Source organism: Cryptomeria japonica, chromosome 9 (genome assembly GCF_030272615.1).
Source record: "Cryptomeria japonica chromosome 9, Sugi_1.0, whole genome shotgun sequence".
Taxonomy (NCBI): Eukaryota; Viridiplantae; Streptophyta; class Pinopsida; order Cupressales; family Cupressaceae; genus Cryptomeria; species Cryptomeria japonica.
Genome location: NC_081413.1, coordinates 366,365,063 through 366,386,405, shown reverse-complemented (window position 1 = coordinate 366,386,405; position 21,343 = coordinate 366,365,063).

Below are 21,343 nucleotides of genomic sequence, written 5' to 3'. Positions count from 1 at the left end.
CGTTGCATACGTGGAATAATGGGAATATAATGAAGAACCTTGCGAGGCACTTTTTTTGTTATTTGATCTATTCAATATCTACTGATATGACATTCAGGGCATTTTGTTGCAAATTCATGTTTTTTATGATATATAGTATGACCATTGAGACAAGCATTTATTACTTGATACTCCATTCCAATATCTTTCAGAATGGAAGATAATTCTCGGTATGAGCGAGGTAGAATATTTGATGGTGGTAACAAAAACTCACCTATCAATCTACAGAATATTAATTTGTTAATATAAAGATTATTAATGATACATGATTCACCCTTTATTAACTATAATGACATATACGACATACATTAACATACGTGAGATTGTTATGTTGGATAAACCATTCATAACCTTGAAGTTCACCAACAACAATATAGCGGAGAGAAGAGTTGTTTGGGAGCCTTCATAAAGGGGCTTGTATGCCTTCTCAAGTACAGGTAAATCATGAACAACATCAAAGTCATCTTGATCATCATGATTGGTTGCGCCAGTACTAAATGTGTCATGGATCAATGTATTTGTACCATCATCTTCAATTGTGTTTTCTGGTGCATGATCATCATCTTCCATGGGATCATTATCTTCAGATTAGATATTCACACCTCCATGTTCCTCCACTTTGAAAAACATATTCTTTGGGTTGTGTTGGTCCATATCATATGCCCTGGGGAGCTCGACCTATATAAAAATGATCAACATAAATAAACCATGATCACGATCTCATCATGAAGTGATTTCTTATGTATGTAAATTGTTAAAACGGTATAATGAATAGCTTACCAATGGATGATAATCATGTCCCCCTTCAATGTGACCATGTTTCCTACAATGTTTCTTAGTTGTTTTGATTAGAAGTCTTCTAGTCTTTAAGCCCTTACAAATTGTGCAAGAACAATAACATTTTCCATCACCTTTTCTTTTCAAGTTAGACCACAATCTAGCAATTGTCTCCTTATTTTGTTCTTCACTGATATTTTTTGACATGGTCTTTCTTCACATGCAAAATAGTCGAGCTATCAAATCTTCAATGCATAACCTTTACAAACTATGCAAAAGTATATCACAAGTACGGAAGTCTTCTTAGAACTAGTTATATAGAAGTTGAAATGTTACTTAAACTTAGACTCTCTTCAATTATGAAGACTATTTTATTTAGATAGTTTTCTTGGCTAAAAAATAAGCTTGATTTTGGCAATTTGATGAAAAATATTTGAGTTTTAAAAAAAGAGAAACCTTTTTATTATGTCATCTAATAGAATCAACATAGGAATGATGAATTTATGAAGACTAATTTTAGAAACATCTAAAGCAACAAATAATCATGACTGTCAAAAACAACAGTTAAAAGTATTGAACAAAATATCAATTTTCTCATTGAATCTTCATCAAAAACATTTTCCAGTACATACTTTATAGAAATATACTTCCTTCCTATTTATCCAACAAACAATTACATGGAAGTTTTACTTTCAAACTGATATACAACCCTGTAACTATCACAACCCTGCAGAATTAAGTGACAGTCAGAGGCCTTATTTGATCTAGCCTTACAAGACTTTCCTCCAACTCTGTCACACACACTTAATCCAAATAAATAATGGATTGTATAGCCTCTCATGGTTATATAACTATCCCAACTGCCCCTAAGACCAAAATGTACAATTTGACAACATTTTATGCATTGTTGCTTTACAACTTTTTAGTGACACCTTGACAACTTTTTCCTTTTTACATGAATGACCACTAAACATTAATTAGATACTTTGAACACCTTAAAATGGACTCAAAACAGAATATTAAACCTTTATTACCCTTCCATGGGTACATTTACATTATTTGAACAATCAGGACCTGAATAGGACTATTTGACAACTTTTGACAAAATGGCATAGTTAGCCTTACACATTGATTTCAAGCTTGACAAGCTTGTTTATTTCTCATTACTCATGATGAGTATGTAGCTTCTTAATCTTAGTACCATTTAGTTCTCCATTTTCTTTAAGAAATAAGAGAGTATGGATGTCTTTAAGTATGGATGTCTAGAAGTAGAAGAGAAATGGAAGAAGTCCATTACAACTCCACAAGTCTGCAAATCAAACCATCAGTGTAGCCTACCCTGAAGAAAGAACCCTAGCAAAGCCAAAGGTCATCGAGAAGTGATTAACTATCGCTAAAAGGGGATAGGAGTTATCTCAATACCCAATAGACACATTGGGAAGATATACACCGACTGAGTCATTACTAAAGTATCATCGGCATGACTTTCACTATCAGAACATGCGAATTGTTGTCTTGCCCATAGCCGATAAGGCTATCGGTAAGACTTACACCAATAGAGAGAGGAGCCTTAGTCATCGGTACAACTTAAAAAGATCAGGGTGTAACATTTCAAGCTATCCCGACACCTAATGGAAACAATAGAGCAGGAGATTCATCATGGAAAAAGTAACTATCGGTAGAGACTATTCAAGGTTATGTCGATACCCGATGGAGGGCTCGGGAAGACACACACAGATAAAAAAAGAGCGACTTAAGGAATGAAATATTGTCGATGGCGCCAAGGGATTAATTCATCAAGAAAGTATATACTGATGATTCATTATAGATATAATTCAAAATTGAAACTAAAGCAACATGTATTTAATGTGTGCAATTGAGTATATTGATGGCTCACACGAGGCAAATTAAGAACCAAATGCAGGTTGCGTCTTAGTAAAAAACACACAAGGTGGGAATTATTGCACACAATTCATGACACATCATGGAGGCTGAAAGTTCATCAGGAAGAAAGAGGAGTGCTAAGGGCTCTAAATCCACGTCTAAAAAATCCAAAACAGTGGAAGTCCCTCTTGCACGGAAACTGAATCAAGATATCATTGATCAATTGCAGTCCCCAGGCCCAAAATCAAGGAGGTTGAAACAACATTTTCCCATAAAAGACCAGCTTGAGGATAGGTTTAAAGGGTTTGGAGATGTGTGGACAAAGGTGAGAGGCTATGAACTCTTCCTGTTTCATTTTCTGAGAAAGGAAAAAGAAGTGCCAATTTGTAACTCATGGATAACCAACTTAGGTAAACTAGTTGTTCCAACTGTTTTCTTAAATATCATATTGATGGAAGTCTTGGTCAAAAATTACAATTTTGTGAAGAGATGAATTCAGTTTCCAAATGGCAAAGTGTTTATTAGATTTAGTCGTGGCACCATAGATGAAGTTTTTAGCTTAGACCCTAACCCTGATTTACCCTTGTCGTTTGAAGAACTAGAGGAGGAATTTGTTAAAATGGATACTACTTATAAAGGGTGGAACTTAGCTTTCCACAGGGTTTAGAAGGGAATTCTTACCAAAGAGGAAGGTCCCTCATTCAAAATGGACATTTTCAGACACTACTTACAGTACACCTATATGTCATGCAGACAGGTTGGAGGTATAGAGGTCCCTGATGTAGCTAATATTGGGTTGTTGGTGTTAGTAGAAAATGTATAGATGTATGAGCCAAGACCCTTTGATTTTGCTACTTATGTTGTAGAAAAATTACATGAAGGTTTCTTTAACCTCAAAGATAATAGAGAGCCCACTTTCAAGTTTTACTCGTTCTTAATGCATTTGATTTTATTTTATGGAATATTTAGGGGTATGTGGCAAATGAATTTAAAATTAAACATATTGGATAGAGTAGGTAAAGAACAACTAGTACGGATGTGGACATCAGTTTGGGATTCATGATATGTGAAATCAAACTACATCAAGTTTGAAGAGATAATAGTAAAGCCATTATACCAGATGTATGGTGTCCCGTGTGAAGGATCTATTTCCATTGAAGTTAAAAGATTTCTTAGACTTGCTATTTTTGATGAAAGAGGTATTCTCAATCACAACTAGGGTGATTGGTTTGTTCACAAAGAGTTTACTTGCTTCAAGATTTATGGTTTTGAAGGAACCCCATATCTATTGCCAAAACTTGTACCAGACATAATTGCTTATCTGGAGATTGTGAGATAGTTAAGTGTTTTGAATGCCAAACATTTTGGAGGTATACATAAGCAAACTTTCCTGCCTGGGACTCTTAGTTTTGGGGATTTTACCATTGTATCAACAAAGGCTTATGAAGCCATTGATAGGAAACTAATTGAAGAATACAATTTGTTCAAATATGCTACTAGGGTCAATTATGACCCTGGGGGATATATTCACAATTGCAAGAAAAGTTAAAATATGGGAGATTATATTCATGTTTACTTGGAAGCAGAGGACATGTTTAGAAACATGGAGGAGGAAGAGGCCCAGATGGTCATTGATGAATAAAATATGAAATTGGAAGAAAAGAAAAAGAGATTGTGAGAAATGGAAATAGAAGAAGAAGAGAGTGAAGGCGAGTCCGAAGAAGTTGAGGTGGTATCTAGGCATCAAGCACCAAACATAGCAAAAGAGCTAGACTTACAAGAGCAAATTGTTGCTAGGCTGAACATCCATAGTGATGCAAGATACGATAAGTATTTTGCCTTTGTGTCTAATGATGTTTTTATTAAGTCAAAAGAATTTAAATCCTTTTTATATAATTTCAAAGGGAAAAAACTGAGAGACTCTATCCCAAATGTAACCCTTGAAAAAGAATCAGAATTGTTGGGGAAACTAAAGGAAGAAATTTGTTTAGAATTGACCACTATAACCCCTCAAAGGGGAAGACAACTTCTTAGTGAAGCAGGCATCATCATCTTTCTAGGATGGGACATGAGTGCATCATTTATTTTTGATAGCATGTTACATTCTAAGAATAAGGATTTTAAATTAGATATTCAGGGGGTAAATGATGTGTATGTCGGCTCTAGATTTGACCAGAATGAAGAGGCTTTTCTTTTATGGGCTCTTTACCCTCCAAATAAGAGGCCAAAAATCATTGATGTGGATAAAATCCTATGGTCACATAATGAAATTGAAAGTTGGTGAAGTAGATCCCATTGTTATTGTTGATATGGGTATTGATATTTTAAAATTTAATAAAGCACAATTGGTCAAAGTGATAAAAGAAAGAGATCAGTACAAGGGATTATATGAAGAATTGCTAAAAAGAGGAGTATAGCCTGTGCCACAAATCCATGATGGGTCTCAGTGGAAAAATAAATGTGAGGAAGTGCAAATGGAAAATAAAAAGTTGAAAAGGAAAATGTAGAGCGTGAGGGCTGACATAGCCTTTGTTTTATTGACTAAGAGATTTGAAAAATTGTATGGTTTCCTTGAAGATTTTTGGGTTGTTTATCAAAAGAATATGGATAATGCAACATCTCACAACCGGATTTATAACAGACTAGGAACTTTGTTGCATGATAAGATAATGGCCAATATAGATGTTGAAGTCATTAAAGGAATACAAAAGTTGTTGAAAAAGCATCAAGACTTTGACACAGAATTACAAAAAGAATTTAATGAATGTAAGGAAATAGTACAGCATGGTTTTCCAGAAATTGAAGATCAGAATGGACAGTTTAAGGATAAGGATAAATGGATTGTGGAGTGCCAAAGTCTTTGTAGTGCTTCCCTTAACATTGCCCAATCTGATGTACTTGACATGACAGATACAATCAAGAAGATGGAAATTTTCATCACTTTGGAGATTGTGGTCAGAGATATTATCTATGATGCAGATACCTACAAATCAAAGGGATATTTGAAGCACATTCAGAAGTGTGATTAGATGCTTGGAGACCAGCCATAGATATCAAAAGATGTTTAAAGATGTAACTTTGTATTTTATAGTTTTAGTTTGTTAGGGAAGTTTTTAGGTAGTTAGTTTCTGGTTAGTTTTTTGTTAATTTTAGTTTAATGATAGGGTATTCCCTTTCATTTTTCAAACCGAATCCTCATCTATATGTGGAGGAATTTTTAGGAGAGACTGATATCACAAGTTTATAGTTTTTTTTTATCAAGACAATCTCTATGCATTTTCTTATGCACTCGTTGTCTGGAAGTACCAAGTTGATGGAGGATATGCACTGAAATCAATTGGTTTAAGTATTTTATTTTCAATATAAATATTCAAGTGTTTCTCATTCATGATGGTATCTATCTTTTCAATGGACTGATCAGTTCCTTGGATAAATATATTTACATAGATTGTTTCATTGTGCAATCTTATGTTGGTGTAATTAAGATTAATTTTTAGTTTGAATATCAGTTTGAAGGATTGGTTGGCAAACTTCAAATTGTCTTATTGGTCTTTCAAAGTAAAGTTAAATTCAGTAAGACTAACTGGATGTCACATTTTAATTGCAATTCATATGGAAGCCTTTGAGATGATGGTCTTGTTACATTAACAAGTTATTAAAACTGTCTCTAAGGTTAAAGGTAGGATATTTGATTTGAAATGATATGAAACCAATAAGGAATCAAGGCACTGGTCCTTTATTGATTTTATATATTTGAATCAAGTATTTCCAAAGCAAGTTTCATTAAGAAATCATATTTCTAATTCATACAATCACTACTTTATAAACATTCATTAACAAGCAAGCAGATGGAAAACATTCATTTAAAAGCAAGCAAGCAGATTGATTCTGGTATAGTAAATAGGGTTTACTTATTTTTTAATTTTATACAATACTTTTAGCCTTTATCTTACATAATCGATAATTGGAAGACTTTTCAATAACTAGGGATGGAAAACATTCATTTACAAGCAAGCAAGTAGATTGATTCTGGTATAGTAAATAGGGTTTACTTATTTTTAATTTTATACAATACTTTTAGCATTAGGAAAGTAAAGAAAAATAGATAAATGAGAACATATCGATAGGATGACAAGCTCAAATTTATGAGACACACACTCTGAAATGAACTTGTCTGCAACCAACTTTACATGATTCAAACACACAACCTGCAACTCTATAGGAATTTAACGACATGCAAAAATCTACAGGAATTTTGCCATCTCCAATAGTTTGATACCCTCCAAACGAGTTAATTCAATCCTTCTTTTTCACTTGCTAGACAACCTAATCTGCAAAGGCAGAGAAAGAGGTAGAGGTAAAAGAGGCAAAGGAAATGTCAAACCCAATTTGCAGAGGCAGAGGCAGAGGAAGAGGCAAAAGAAACAAAGGAATTGGCAGAGGCATGGGAAGTTTAGAGTTAATTCAATCCATCACATGTGGTTTTCAAATGAACCCGTGCTTTTCTTCTTTTTTTAATAATGCTTTTGGTCATCAAAATTTTGACTAACACGGGTGTCGTTGAAAAACATCATTGGCATTTTGACGTTATCGGGCATTTTTTTTTAAAATCACATTTGATCACAAAAATCCTTGTCCGTCGGAAACCTCCATTGAAATTTGAGGCCAAATGTATTAGTGTACAATTATATCAAAGATGATATTGTACAACATAGATCAAATTTGTGTCACAGATAAATTATTTGACATACAATATTGAATAATATCACACACAAATGAATTACAAATATTTTTGAGACAAAAACTATGACAATGAACATACAATGACCATTAATTATTTGATAGTAGTAAATTGGAACTTCATCATTATTCTTCCCTCAATGATTTTATAGCTAAGTACCTCTTATCGATCTCATTAAGCTTTTGTGTTTATTGTAATTATCTATCATAATAAACATAACCTAGGATAATTTATACTCACTGGATTACAGTTATTTAACTATCCTAGAATATTTGTGTGATGAAATTGTTTTTATTTTAGTACTATAATGTTGAAATTTGCATATCCATTCCATTTTGTATTACTTTTGTTCCCATTTTGATGAAATGCCTTGGTATGTGTATATAGTTTTAAAAATAACATGATCTTATGTAAATTTAGGCTCATTCCCCTATACTTTTATCCATCTATACACATAGAGAATTTTTTATACACTTAGGCTTATCATATCCACACACACACACACTCAATCTTATGAAATTAATTTATTTGCTAGCATATCATACTTGTAGTGTCATAAATTATAACTGGTTTGATTTACACCTCATGTTTGTGCTCCTCCTTTAGTGTGTCCTATCTCCATCCCCCCTCTAGGTCCATTTTGGCCCCTTTCTCGAACATTGATGTCATGAACACCATTAAGGAGCCCCATCCTAAAGGTATCTCCCCCATTTCCCTTTGTACTTGTCCTATTTGTTGAAGGAATAGAGCATGGAGTACCTTGGTCTAGACTAGGGAACCTCAAAACACCCAGGTCCCCCTTAAGCAAGCCCTAATTTGAAATGAGGCAAGCACTTTATCTCTCTAATAGAATTTGGTCCCCGTGGCTACACTTTACCACTGGAGATTGTCCTAATCAATAATTTAACTAGGGAACTCGATATAAAGACATCTTATAAATTCATTTTAGATCTAAGAGGCAATCCACTAAGTCTCATTCATTTATTTGTGCATTTGTGAAGCATTCATCATCAAGCATTTTTAGAGGGTCAAGGCTGCATTTTATCCTTCAAGCATTATGGAGAAAAGTTACATTAATCTTCATGCAAGAATGTGTGTGATTATATTTTTCATGTTCATGTGCTTGTCATGCCCTAACATTCAACATTTGTGATCATTTAAAAGAGCATTGCATTATCAATCCTTCTATCAACAATTTTAGATCTAAGGTGTATCTCCTTAGCAATTATTTCAGTATTTGCATTAAACTAAGGTTTGACTTGAGGCAAACCCTTATCCACAACCCTATTTCTTTTTTATTTGTGTGTAGAGAATAGGTGCAAGAGTTATACTCGAAATTTCTGGCAAAGTTGACAATGACAAATAGGTTTAGCTTTTGATGAAGAAAAAATTGAAGGACCAAGGTGAATCTGTACTACTTGGTGCTAAAAATTTAGGCTAAACTTCTAGGAACAAGTTCTAAATATCTTATTTTGCCTAGATCTTAGTTTGTGGCTATATTAGATATCTATAGAAGTTTGTTTCCAACAGTTTACTCCAATCATTCCTTGTTTTACCCTAGTTTCACAATTATCATCTAATCTTCAACTAGAAAGAGGGGGCACCACATAACCAGTGAATCTAATCAAAATTTCATCCCTTTCCATATTTGGATTGTGGCTAGATCTGTTAGGTTCACCCCTCTTTCAATTGGTGATCCCCAAGGAAAGATTAGTGCTCTTACTATCTTAATTGGTGGAACCCTAGTTTTTCCACCATAATATAATACTTACACAAGTAACTACCTTCAATTATACCCATTTTCCATTGTACATGGGTACCTAATTAGGTATTTGTTGTTGGGACCCATTCTTGCTTGCATCTTTACATTCATATTTATCTCTTTAGCTTATCCCTAAGTTGATCTTAAGGAGGGGTGTTGGAGTAATGAGGATAAATATCTAATTATTTAATTGATTAGATCCTTTAAATATTTTATTCACTTAATCTAAAAGTAGGTTCTCTTTCCTTTTATTAAATTAGGTCGATAATAGCTTAAGATGTCTCATTCATTATGATTGTGACATTGACACTAACTAATTTAATCTAGTTTAAAGGTTTGCATCTAGGGTTTTGTTCATCCTTTAATAAAGTTTAATTCATTCATTGTAAAATAATCTTTTTGTGCAATCAATACAAAATTATTAGGTTGCATTGAGCAAATTATTCTTGTTTGATTTCTTTATGTGATAGGTGGTGTGCTTGTAGAGGATTGTTAGCTTGCGAGGTTGAATCGTGAACTTCTATATAATTTGGGGTTTTTCTTAAGTTCCTAGGTATGTAGGAGGTGTTCCAATGTTCTTGAAAAGTTGGGTTTCATTTTTTTATTCTCAATGACAATTTGGGTGTTCATTTGGTGTCTTCTTGGAGGTAACACTCATTGTAGAATTTGGCCATTCCAGGTTGTTTTTGACAAATTTTGGAGAACACTGTTATTTATAGTAAGTGTTATTTTGGTGTCACACATTTTTCTCCAACTTCAATTTTGCTTTAGTGCAAGTGGTTTCCATTTCTAGTGCCTTGACAAGCTTTTACGTAAGGTGGTTGATATAGTTTTAATATTTGCACTTACGTAATAAAGTAATATTATATTATTCACTTAAGAGTTTAAATAATTATTTTTTTAAATGAATTTCTCTCAAGTGCATGCCTAGGAGATATAAGAGGGGGCCTTTGTGGAAGCATTTATCTAGCAAATAGAATGCGCCTTTAATCATATTTGACTATTAATTAATTTGAAAATCCAAATAACTTTGTTTTTTTATTTTTAGTTAATTAGTAAAAGTGTATTCTGATTTTTGGATAAACAATTGTGGCCTTTGCATATGAAATGTCTTTTATATTTCAAAGAGGTCTTTTTGAGTGAATTTTTTTTTTTTAAAGAAACAAAACACAAAAGTGGACTTTTAAATAAACATTATCAAAAAAATTATAAAAGGAGGATTGAAGCTATCATTTGGATTATTAAGAAATGTTGCACACAAAATAGGATAATCGTGGAATGAACAAAGGAGTTATTTTGAGATTGATTGAGGATGAAATCCCTTGTCAAATATAGTAGCCTTAGTGACAAAAGATCCTCCCTAATTGGTTTGGTGTTTTCACATAGGAAGCACATTGATTTTTACAATTTTTCTCAAGTCGAGGTTTGAAGCCAATGAAAATATTCAAGGTATTTTGATTGTTAATTTATGGGTTTCTTTCTAGTTTTGTTCTTTTTGCAAATATTTTGAGGTGGTTTAGGTGTTCTCTTTGTTGTTCATATAACTGAGTTTTTCAAATGATACCCTCATTATAGAACCTCTTTTAGGCATTAAAAATTAAGCAAGAAAGGTTTAAATTCATGGGTGATTGATCATATTGTTTATTGCTATACCTGACAAATTAAATATATAAAGTAGCAATAAAGATGTCAATGTGTACTAGACATAGGAATAAAATGTGTCTTTATTCACACATGAAATTATTATAGAGAAGAAGACTAAAGATGGTCAACCAATGATTATAACTGATCCAACTCTCTCATACTACCTTTCTTAACAATACATGTAACATATTTAAATGACTCGATGATTTCCAAGGGGAACACAACCGATAAACAACCGACACATATAACTACCTAAGAGTGACAACAAACTTAATATGAATAATTAATACATTATTAGATAACTAATATTATTAGACATGATAATAGACATTGTATGTTGACTACATCATCCCCCCAAAAGAAAAGGTTGCCTTACAAATGACAAATAAATGTCAAGTAATATTCGGGAAGACTAATGACAAGAGTGTAGACAATAATTTCTATTGGGAAACCCCAACTTGTAGTGTAGTTGAAAAAAAAAATGTGGATCTAGGGGCAATGCCCCCAACAGGGTCGAGGGGTAGCACCCCTTGTGATGGTTTGGGGTCAGCATCCCCAATGAGGTGAACGGGTAGTGCCCCTCCTAGGGTCCATGGCACATATCATTTTTGTATTTTTTTTATGATGTTGAAAGTAGTGTTGATGAAGCTAGAAAATAGTAATTCCATGTCAACATTATGATCAAGTTGTGCTCTCCACTTCAAAATTTATGGTTGTACTTTGTTGTAGGATGCCACTTGTACACTATGCTCATTATACAAGAGTTGAAAAAAGGGAACCAATGGGTTTATGGTCAAAGCAACAAGGTACCATACAAGAAATATAATAGAGCACATAGGAAAAGAAATAGTCTATACTGGAAGGACACCCAAGCATATGGGAGACAAAACACCAAGTCATACAAGAATAGTATGTTCTATAATACTAAGTTTCAATTATCTCTTTCACACCCTTTCCAAATTTTGTACGATGTGAACTTGTTGTTGAAGCCATACAATCTTGAGGGGATGAAACTATATTCTATAATGAATGATTTTTAAATATTTCATATGGTGCTACATAAAGTTGGTCATACGATGTGTCCCAAAAAATGTTGTATGTTCCTGATGAGAATGTTTTGAACACCAAGAACCAAGAACTTTTTTGGCTGTAGAATGTCAAGCAAGAAAATATATCATGTGTGGTTTGAGAAATAGAGTTGTCATACAATATGAAGGTGCTTTCGTACAATGTGAAAGTTTGGATTATGTCATACTATGTCACATTTTTTCTAACTAAAAAGGGTAATACATTGAGAGCATGTTGTCCCTTCTATATGACGACACAATACAAATGTCATGCAGGTCATAATAAATGAGTTGTACAGTGTTCTTGAGAGTTAAACTTCAAATATAGAATGTGAGACTTGTTGATCAGGTTGAAAGCACTAGATTACTGAGAGGGGGTGAATCAGCATTCCCAAAAATTCAAAAACAATAAACTTTTCACCAATTATAATTGTTATCAAACACACTTGACTGATATAAAGCAATTAATGCAGAATAGACATGAAGAACATAACCACAAGATAAACACCAGATTTTATACGTGGAAAACCCAAATGGGAAAAACCACTGAGAGTGTTAACTTTCAAGAGAATATAACTAGTTATAGTTTGAGTTTACAAAGGGGTGTCTCGTTGTAGGGTGACTCAATACTAGATTACAAAAATGGCTCATTATCGGACTGCTTAATGTAGATATACAAAAGATGGCTAACTGCAAAAATGCTCATTGCAATTGGAAAGGTTGAACTAAAAAGGTTTGCATCTCCAAATGCATGGGATCAGTTCCAAGTTTAATCTCAAATTACAAATCTCAAACTCTATAGTAGCTCTGCTCAGAGATCTCTATACAACTATCCTGTAGTAGGTCCAATAAAGGATTACTGCACTAATGCAATACTAATTGCCTTTGTTGTCTGCAACTCATACTTCACACACTCTGTTATCTTCCCTGCCAACTATCTTTTGCACATCACTTAGCTTCAACCATACATTCACCTTGTTTGATTTATCATACCACTACATATGTATTTGTATATATATAATCAAGGGTATAGATACAAAATAGTGTGATGACCAAGCCTAACATGTTACCAATATGCTCATGTCAACCTCTGCGAGACTTCTACACGCTTCCTTTTCATACTTTGATTACCAATGCATATACCAAGATTACCAAAAAAAAAAAGGGTCATTCAGACCTAAGAATATCGACCCATTATCACAAGATCAAACCCAATATCACCAAAACATAGACTCCACATGAACCAAGGAAACCATAGCACAAAGCTCAAAGAGATGCATCTGATAATTACCAAAGCTGCTAACACTAGGACACATAACTGATACCAAGATCAATAAGAAATCTTAACATCGGGATGGCGGGATTAATGAGAACTCAATGAAACCACAAAAAACATCATCCAGGGTTGTCCATGTTGCACAATAACTTCTGACCAAAATGAAAACATCTTAACAACACATACATACAAACTGCATTACCATAACATCTATAACATCCATAATATTTGGACCTCAAACACTGTCTAGTCCAAAACCGGATGACTAGTTTGACATTAATGACAATAATATTCACACAAGTCTAACAATCTCCCCCTTTGTCATTAATAGCAAAACATATTCAAAACATAACTACAAAACTCCCCCTTACTCATACAATTCCTCAAAGCCTCAAAACTACATTCCTTGAATTCCTTTCTCCCCCTTTTGACATCAAGGACAAAGGATGCCTTTGATGAAAAATAAAAGAAAAGAACAAAAACTGAACCTTACACATAGAAACTTTCAGCTTCTCTTCTTTGAAAATATAGGCTTGTACTTTTCCTTCAGATTAGAAAGAAGAGCTTCCCAAGAATGTATAGCTAGTTTGATACTCGCTAAAATACTTCTGCACTCAACCAATAGATCAACTAAATTTAAAATATTATCTGTAGTAGTTGGATTCTTCTCATACTCAACTACATTCTCAAGCAATGTTGAAAAGTTCTCTATCTTAGCTTCAACAATTTCCTTGACCTTCTAAAACATACTCACAAAGTCTTCTTTTTTCCTTTGTAGCAAAAGGAGCTCATCTTGAAGAGAATTAACTCTTTTCCTCTGCTCACCATCCTTATCATTCATAAAATCAAAAGACTTCCCTAGACTTGTTAGTTCATCTTCAATAGTATCAATCTTACCTTTGTGCTTCACAATAGTTGTCGGCCAAGAAATACAATATCCATAGACTCTGCTAGCACTATGGATATAATTTCTCAATTCCTCTATACATGTTGGCAATTTCTTTTGTACATCAATACATTCATTCAACAGACTCTGCATATCTAGGCCTTTTTCTTACATATACATTCTTTCTTTAGGACCTCATTCAAAGACTCTGAAAGCAAATTACTGATATCTTCTAGACTGATATTTTTTTGAATCAAATGATTCATCAGAATGCTCTCAATTCTGTCTAAATAAACTGAGATCAGTCATTTCATACCAATCTTCTAAATTCCATCTACATTGTCAACCAATTTTAGCAAAACAGACTCATCATCTAAGTCTTGAACTTCCTTCTCATCAACTTTTGAAACTCCTTTAGCTATAGGGGATTCTTTTCGAAGGATGAATCTCCAAAACTGGAAGAGAAAGACACAAAAACTGGGCCAACTCTCCACATATCCACAAATTATTTGAAATAACCATTGCAAACTTCCTCTTTGTTAGCCAGACTATTCAAATATCTAAATATCTATCTTGCAATAGGAACACCAGACTCCCAAATGACATTGTCTTTTGTCGAAAGGGATTCTGAACAATATATAGCCAAACTCACAATAAATTACCCAAATTGAAAAGTATAATTCTTCTCAATTGTCACTTTAATGTTTTTAAAAAATAATTTTTTCAACGATTCACACAAGTCAAATGATCTATTCTCCATTAAAATAATATGTGTCATATATATCACAATTATTGAGGTGGCTCCTTCCCTATTTCAAAAATAGATTTTATAGGAAACATACCTCACCATAGGCTTGATGATTTTTTTAATGATTAGAGCTCGATAATCACCCTTTACACCATTCAGGGCTTCCACTATTCTATTCAAGATTGACTTCTTTACCAAAACTTCTCCACTATCACACAAGTCAATGACCTTAGAAATGATTTCCTTCATGATTTGATAGGGTTTGTCCAATACAATCCAATTATCTCGCACACGGCTAAGAATTACCCTACTAATCTCTGCATTATCGAACCAAGAGAATTCGGTGCATAGATTCAAATCTTTTCCTTCCAACACTTTGACCCTATGCAATTCATCATCCTTCAAATCTGCTTCAAAATCTTTGATCTTCTCTACACTAAACTCATCCAGGAGCACCTTATCCATAGACTGAAATTCCTCATTGCTAGATTCTCCGACAATCAATTTTCCTTCCATGATTTTTATTACTACACACTCTACTATTGGATAGCACTAATGGACTTGAAAAGCACTGAGAGGGGGGGGTGAATCGGTGACACCAAATAAAACACTACTTCAAACACTAACTGGTAGATGAACTTAACCAAGCATTTAAACAAAATACAAGCTATCCAAAAAGATATAACAACATCCACAAAAAGTAAAGCATCCACCTTAACACAAGTGTTTATACATGGAAAACCCAAATAGGTAAAAACAACGGTGAGATGGAACTCACAAGTTAACTATCTGCAATAATAGATAACTAACTAGTTAAGGTCTACAAAGTGCTCTGCTAGGAGCAAATCTTGTTAGAGATCTCAAAGCTTGATTAGAAGTTTATACCCTGTTAAGAGTACTATCCTGTTAGGAGTAACCTCGTTGAAGGATTTGAGAATCCAAACTAATGGATCACCTTGTTAGAGGATTTGTACAATAAATCTTGTTAGAGCTTACCCGATTAGGGGATTTGATTATGTTGTAATGATTAAAAAACAACAAGAATGGTTTGATTTGTTCCGAGTAGCACAATATTTGCTTGATCAGATCCTTCTAAGTACATTCAACACTTCTCTTCATCTTAACACTTATCTCTCTTCAACAAAATCTTTCACTCTTGATGCATATCAGTATTCGCATAACATCCTCTTCAAATGATTCACTAAGACGTCTTAAATAGACATTCAAATCTTGTGTTGGCCTAAGGAAATCAAAACACAATTTCCTAGGTGCAATGTACCTAGACAAGTGATCAAAACTCATCACAAAAATGACCGCCAAGAAATCGGTGCTGGTAACTCATCACAAAATCAGATACCGGTTAGAACAGTCAATACTGGTTGGAACAAAACATGTGAACTGTCATCCTAGAATCTTCCGCTTGATCTCCATTTTCATCTTCATCTTCATTTTGATGTTGACTTAGTGTAGCTACCACAGGTTGTCTCTTATGCACATACCGGTTGACACAAAGTACTGATTAGAGATAAACCTTAAACATACCGGTTGATAGTGTAAACCAATTGAAGTTACACCGGTAGTCAATGTAATCATATGTGTGTGTGAGAGTGTTTCATCAATGACAACAAGTGATGAATACATTATAATCATCATCAAGCCAACAATCTCCCCCTTTGGCATTGATGTCAAAGGGGGAGTAATAATATGTATGTGTGTTTTTGAAAATTTTGTATTTATGCATGTATTAAGGGGGAGTATTGCATTAAGGGGGAGTATGAGCATATGTGTAAATTTATTGTGTATGCACACTTAGCGGTATTGTATTACTCATAAATTTTCTAACTCCTACAAAATGAAAAAGTAAAATATATATATATATATATAGAAAATCTGTATCAAAGTGTTCAGCATATATTAACAACTTAAAAAAGTTCATGCATTGGCTAATCTCATAAAAACATCATTAAAGTTATACTTCATCTATGATAAAGCATTTTCCCATGATTCCAGTATGTTAGCAGTATACTCAAATATAGACATCAGCTGGGAATGGAATTCTTCCATTGAGTCTAGCATGCAGGTTTCAGGAGTAGCAAGAATAGCTTTTGCATTTGAGTAGGCTCTCTGAAGAATGTTGACCTGTGAGGTGAGCAGACTCTTGAGCTCTTTCAGAGATCAGAGTCTCTTAGCCTTCTCATTATCATTCTTGTTCAATCTGTCATGAAAATCATCTACAGACCGGTTAAAGGCATTAATGGAGTCCTGGAGTGGGACATATGCCTTGCATATCCTTTCCATTTCTTGCTTGGTTTCAACTTGACTCTTAGAAATGTCAGAATAAAAGAAAGAAACATTGGAGGTAAAGGCAAGATACTTTCCTCTAGATTCAATAGCTTTTCTCAACAGACTTCCATTATGAGATAGAGCCATTTTGCCACTTTCAATGTTCTTTGCCAGTTTATCTCCATATTTATTCTTGTGTCTCTTCTCAGCAGACATTTGAGCAGCATCTTCAAGTGACTTGATTTGATCAGATGCATCTATAACTAACTCACCAAATTTGCTAATGGGTGTAGGAAGATGTGCAACAACTATTTCTGGTAGTAAACCAGACAAAATTTCTACTACATTCTGGATTGTCTCTGCTTCAATCTTTTTCTCTTTCAATCTCTTCTTATGCGCTCTAGATTGCATAACATTAGCAATATTCAACATTTTTGACGCGCTCAAAGTCTTCATATCAATGGGTCCTGAAATACTTAAAGAATCATCATCATCATCTTCAAGTAATTTATGCTTCGCCAGTTCAGGAGGCACACTCTCAATGATAGCTCTCTCTATATTCTGCTCTATCGTCTTTTCAGGTAACTGAGTGACAACTTTCTTAGTAGACTCTTTTTGAGTATTTTCAATGACCGGTGGAGATTGGGGTTTCTCCAATCATTCTATTGTCGGTTCATTGTCCATTTTTAGTTGAATAACCGGTTGATCAACTAATGTAACCTGTTCTTCAGTCATTGTAGGAGGCTCCATATATGGTCCAGTGTTGTCTCGAGATAGGCCCATTGTGTTCTAAAAATCTTCATCAACAAGAATAATGAAATCATCCTTCTTCTTGATTGGATAGACTATGTCAGGTTGAACAATCTCCTCTTCATCCATTTCTGGTAGAGGAACATCATTTGTAGCATTATCCTCATTTCTAGAGTGGATGAGTTCTTCCCTCTTTTTGATTTCACAGGCTATCTGATGGGTCTCAGACTCAATAACTGCCTTTTTTGCATTAAGAAGCTTCCATCTTCTCATTTTAAAATCAAAATGTACTTTGTATTGCTTAACTAAAGCACTAATTCCATCTGAGGATAAATTGGGAAAATATTGTACAAATATTTCATCAATAATTTTCTTTTCCAATTGAATAGCTTCCTCCCATTTATCTAAAAGAGTATTATACAAAGAGATTTAAATAAACTTTTCCAAGTCATGCATAAATCTATTGTAATGATCCAAATAAGTGATTACTTGTTGAACGACTTGCTTCTTCTCATCTTTAGTGAAAGAATCAAAATATTCTTTGACATTGTCAAACCTATTCCTTCCTAGTGTCTTCATTGTTCTCTCAAAAATTGTGTCAGGTTTGTAGGTAGCTATATCAATAGGTGTAGTTGCCTTCAGCTCTACCTTTACCTTCTTGGATGTTCTGTCAGTTTCTTTTTCCTTCTTAGGTTCTTCTTCAGAATCTGTTCCCTCAGACTCTGGTTGCAAAATCAATTTTTGATTTCTCTTCTTTGTTGCACTATCCTTCTTTACATATACTTTAGTTGACGGTTTCTTTTTTGTTAGGACACTCCGATTCACCGGTTTGGTCTTTATCATAGGAGAATTTTCATCAGACTTCTTTTTCTTTCCTTTCACATTAGCTATAGGTACAGTATCAGTTTTTGTTGGTACAACTTGGGCTGCCACAATGTCCAATTTTGCATGTTGTTTATCTTTAGGCAATGCTAACAGGGTATTAGCATAGCCAACCAGTAAATCATGATTGACCTCATAGCTCATATCTTCCATCTCTTCCTCTATGGGCTCAATTTCTTGCATCAAGAAAAAGTCAGTGGTAACAGTGAAGACTATCTTTTGCAAAGTGTTATACCACATCTTCTAGTAATCTCATTCTCATGCTCATCTTTTTCTAAAATTCATTAAAATACTTATTCAAGGCAGCTGAAAAGGTATTCTTCACAACCTTAATGTTGTTCTTGATCTGTGCATTGACCGGTAGGTCTTTTCACCATTCAATGTCTCCAATTCCCTGTAGGAAATTCTGGAAATAGAAAAATAACCTAGCTAATAGCTGACCATATTTGAACTTTTGAGTGTTGTCCTTCTTAATAGATTGCAAATTTTGAAATAATTGCCCTTTGATGGCTTCATAGAGATCATAATTTGCATTATCAACAATCATTCTATGTGTTGTATGAATTGCTGTAGATGGAACACTATTAATTCTACTGGAGTAAAATACTCGGTAGCCTATCACCATTGTTGCTAGTTTCACTGCAGGGTCTTTAATATTGTTGATAGAAAAAGAACGCCTATCAGATGTAGAACCGGTTAATTTGAAGACAGTATCCTTTTAAATTTGTCTTAGTACAAGAATTTCATCGGTTGAGAAATAACCAGTTACAGCCTGAATAGCTTCCTTGGTTATTGTGTGAGTCCTTTCTAAATACATGTTCTCTCTGTGGACTCGACTCAAAATGATTCTAATGTGTTCTTCCTCAAAATCTTCAAGAAAGTAGGTGGCATTATGAAAACCTTTTTCAAAAAACCTAGCATATTTTGTTTCAATATTTTTGTTCTTATCATAGAGTGATTTCAACTGTGTATAAATGTGTAGAGTTCCTAAATCTTCTATCTTGCAATCTATATAACTAGACAAGTCACCTTTGACCACAACACCGCTCGGGACTTGCGACAACGCATTATAAGACATAATTTGATCTGCCTTTAGAGCTTCCTCAGGCTCAACAATGATCATCAACCTCTCTATAGACTTAGAATTAGATGCCATTCTAGATAAGCAAATTTTGAAGTGGTATACTCAAAGAAATACCTTCTTTATTGCATGTTTCTTTGTTTTCTAGTTGAAATGCCCAGATGCACACTAGTTCGCCTCTCTGCAACTTTCAATTCAACTTAATTTCTCTAATCACAAAGCAATTCGCCAATTGACAACAAGACAATCTTTTTCGGCTCTGCAATTGCTTCAAATTTCTTTCTCGAAAGAGTTAGGGTAAAAAAGACAAAGCAAAAATTTCTTTTATCCCTTTTTACCAACTGCAATAAATGCTCGCACTTTAGGGTTACAAACCCTAATTTCACCTCTCAAGTGAAATACCCATTGATAACACGTCAACAAAAATTCACCAAAATTCATGATTCAAAAATTATTTCCCACTCATTTTACAAGGGGTCCAGAGATGTTTTACCGTTAAGCTCCCCTTAGCCATGTTAAAACAGGCTTAAGTCACCGGTGTTGGGTTCTCTTCACTAGGTGAAGGAACAGTTTCTTCTCCAAGAAAGTCATCACTTTTCTCCTTTCAAATCCAATTCATATCCTCTCTAGTTTCCTCAACATCAACTTTCTTCTTTCCTTTTTGATCCTTGAAAGAGTTGACCGGTTTGTTATTTCTTGATCTACAAAATTTTGCCAAGTGCCCCAGTGTGTTGCAGTGGTAACAGAATATACCAGATAATCTCCAAGGTCCTGCATTTCCTCTTCCTGTTCTTCTTTTGCAGTTCATAGCCACATCACCAAAGTTATTATAGAAGGTGCAAATAACATTTGTTACCTTTTCCATCTCGAATGGACTAAATCGGTTGTCGTAGGATCTTTGCTAGTTCAAGTTTACCCGGTTATCAAATCTCTTTATCTAGTCACCATTTGGTCTTGGATGCATGTGTGGTACAGGATTGTTTGCTCCATATCTGCACTCAACATGTCTATGCCCATACATTCCACATGTGAAGCAATGACCTTCAAACTTTCTTGACGCATACCTAGCATTAGTGTTGTAATTTGTATTTCTGTTAGGTTTGTCTCTATAGACATTTGCAGTATGACCAAGCTTATGGAAAACAAAGTAGATAGGTTTAAAAACCTTCTTACCGGTAGTCTTATTGACTTTAGGAGTAGTTTTGTTCTTTGGATAGTTGATCTTTGTACCAGAGGATTCACCTTTTTCAGTTGTATGAAAACCAAGTCCAGAAATATCACCCTTCATTCTCTGTGATTGAATTTGTTCTTCCAGCATGGTAGAACTTTTGATGAACTTCTCCAATTTCTCATTGGCTTCAGTAAGCTTTTTGATGAGATCTTCATTATGCTTAGACAGGTTCTCTTTCAGAGACGATGCCAGCTCAAGATCTAGCTTTAGGTTCTCCTTTTCTTCTATTTTAGCAATCAAGTTCTCATGCATAGTGTCTTTTTCCCATTTGATCTTTATAATCTCTTGATCT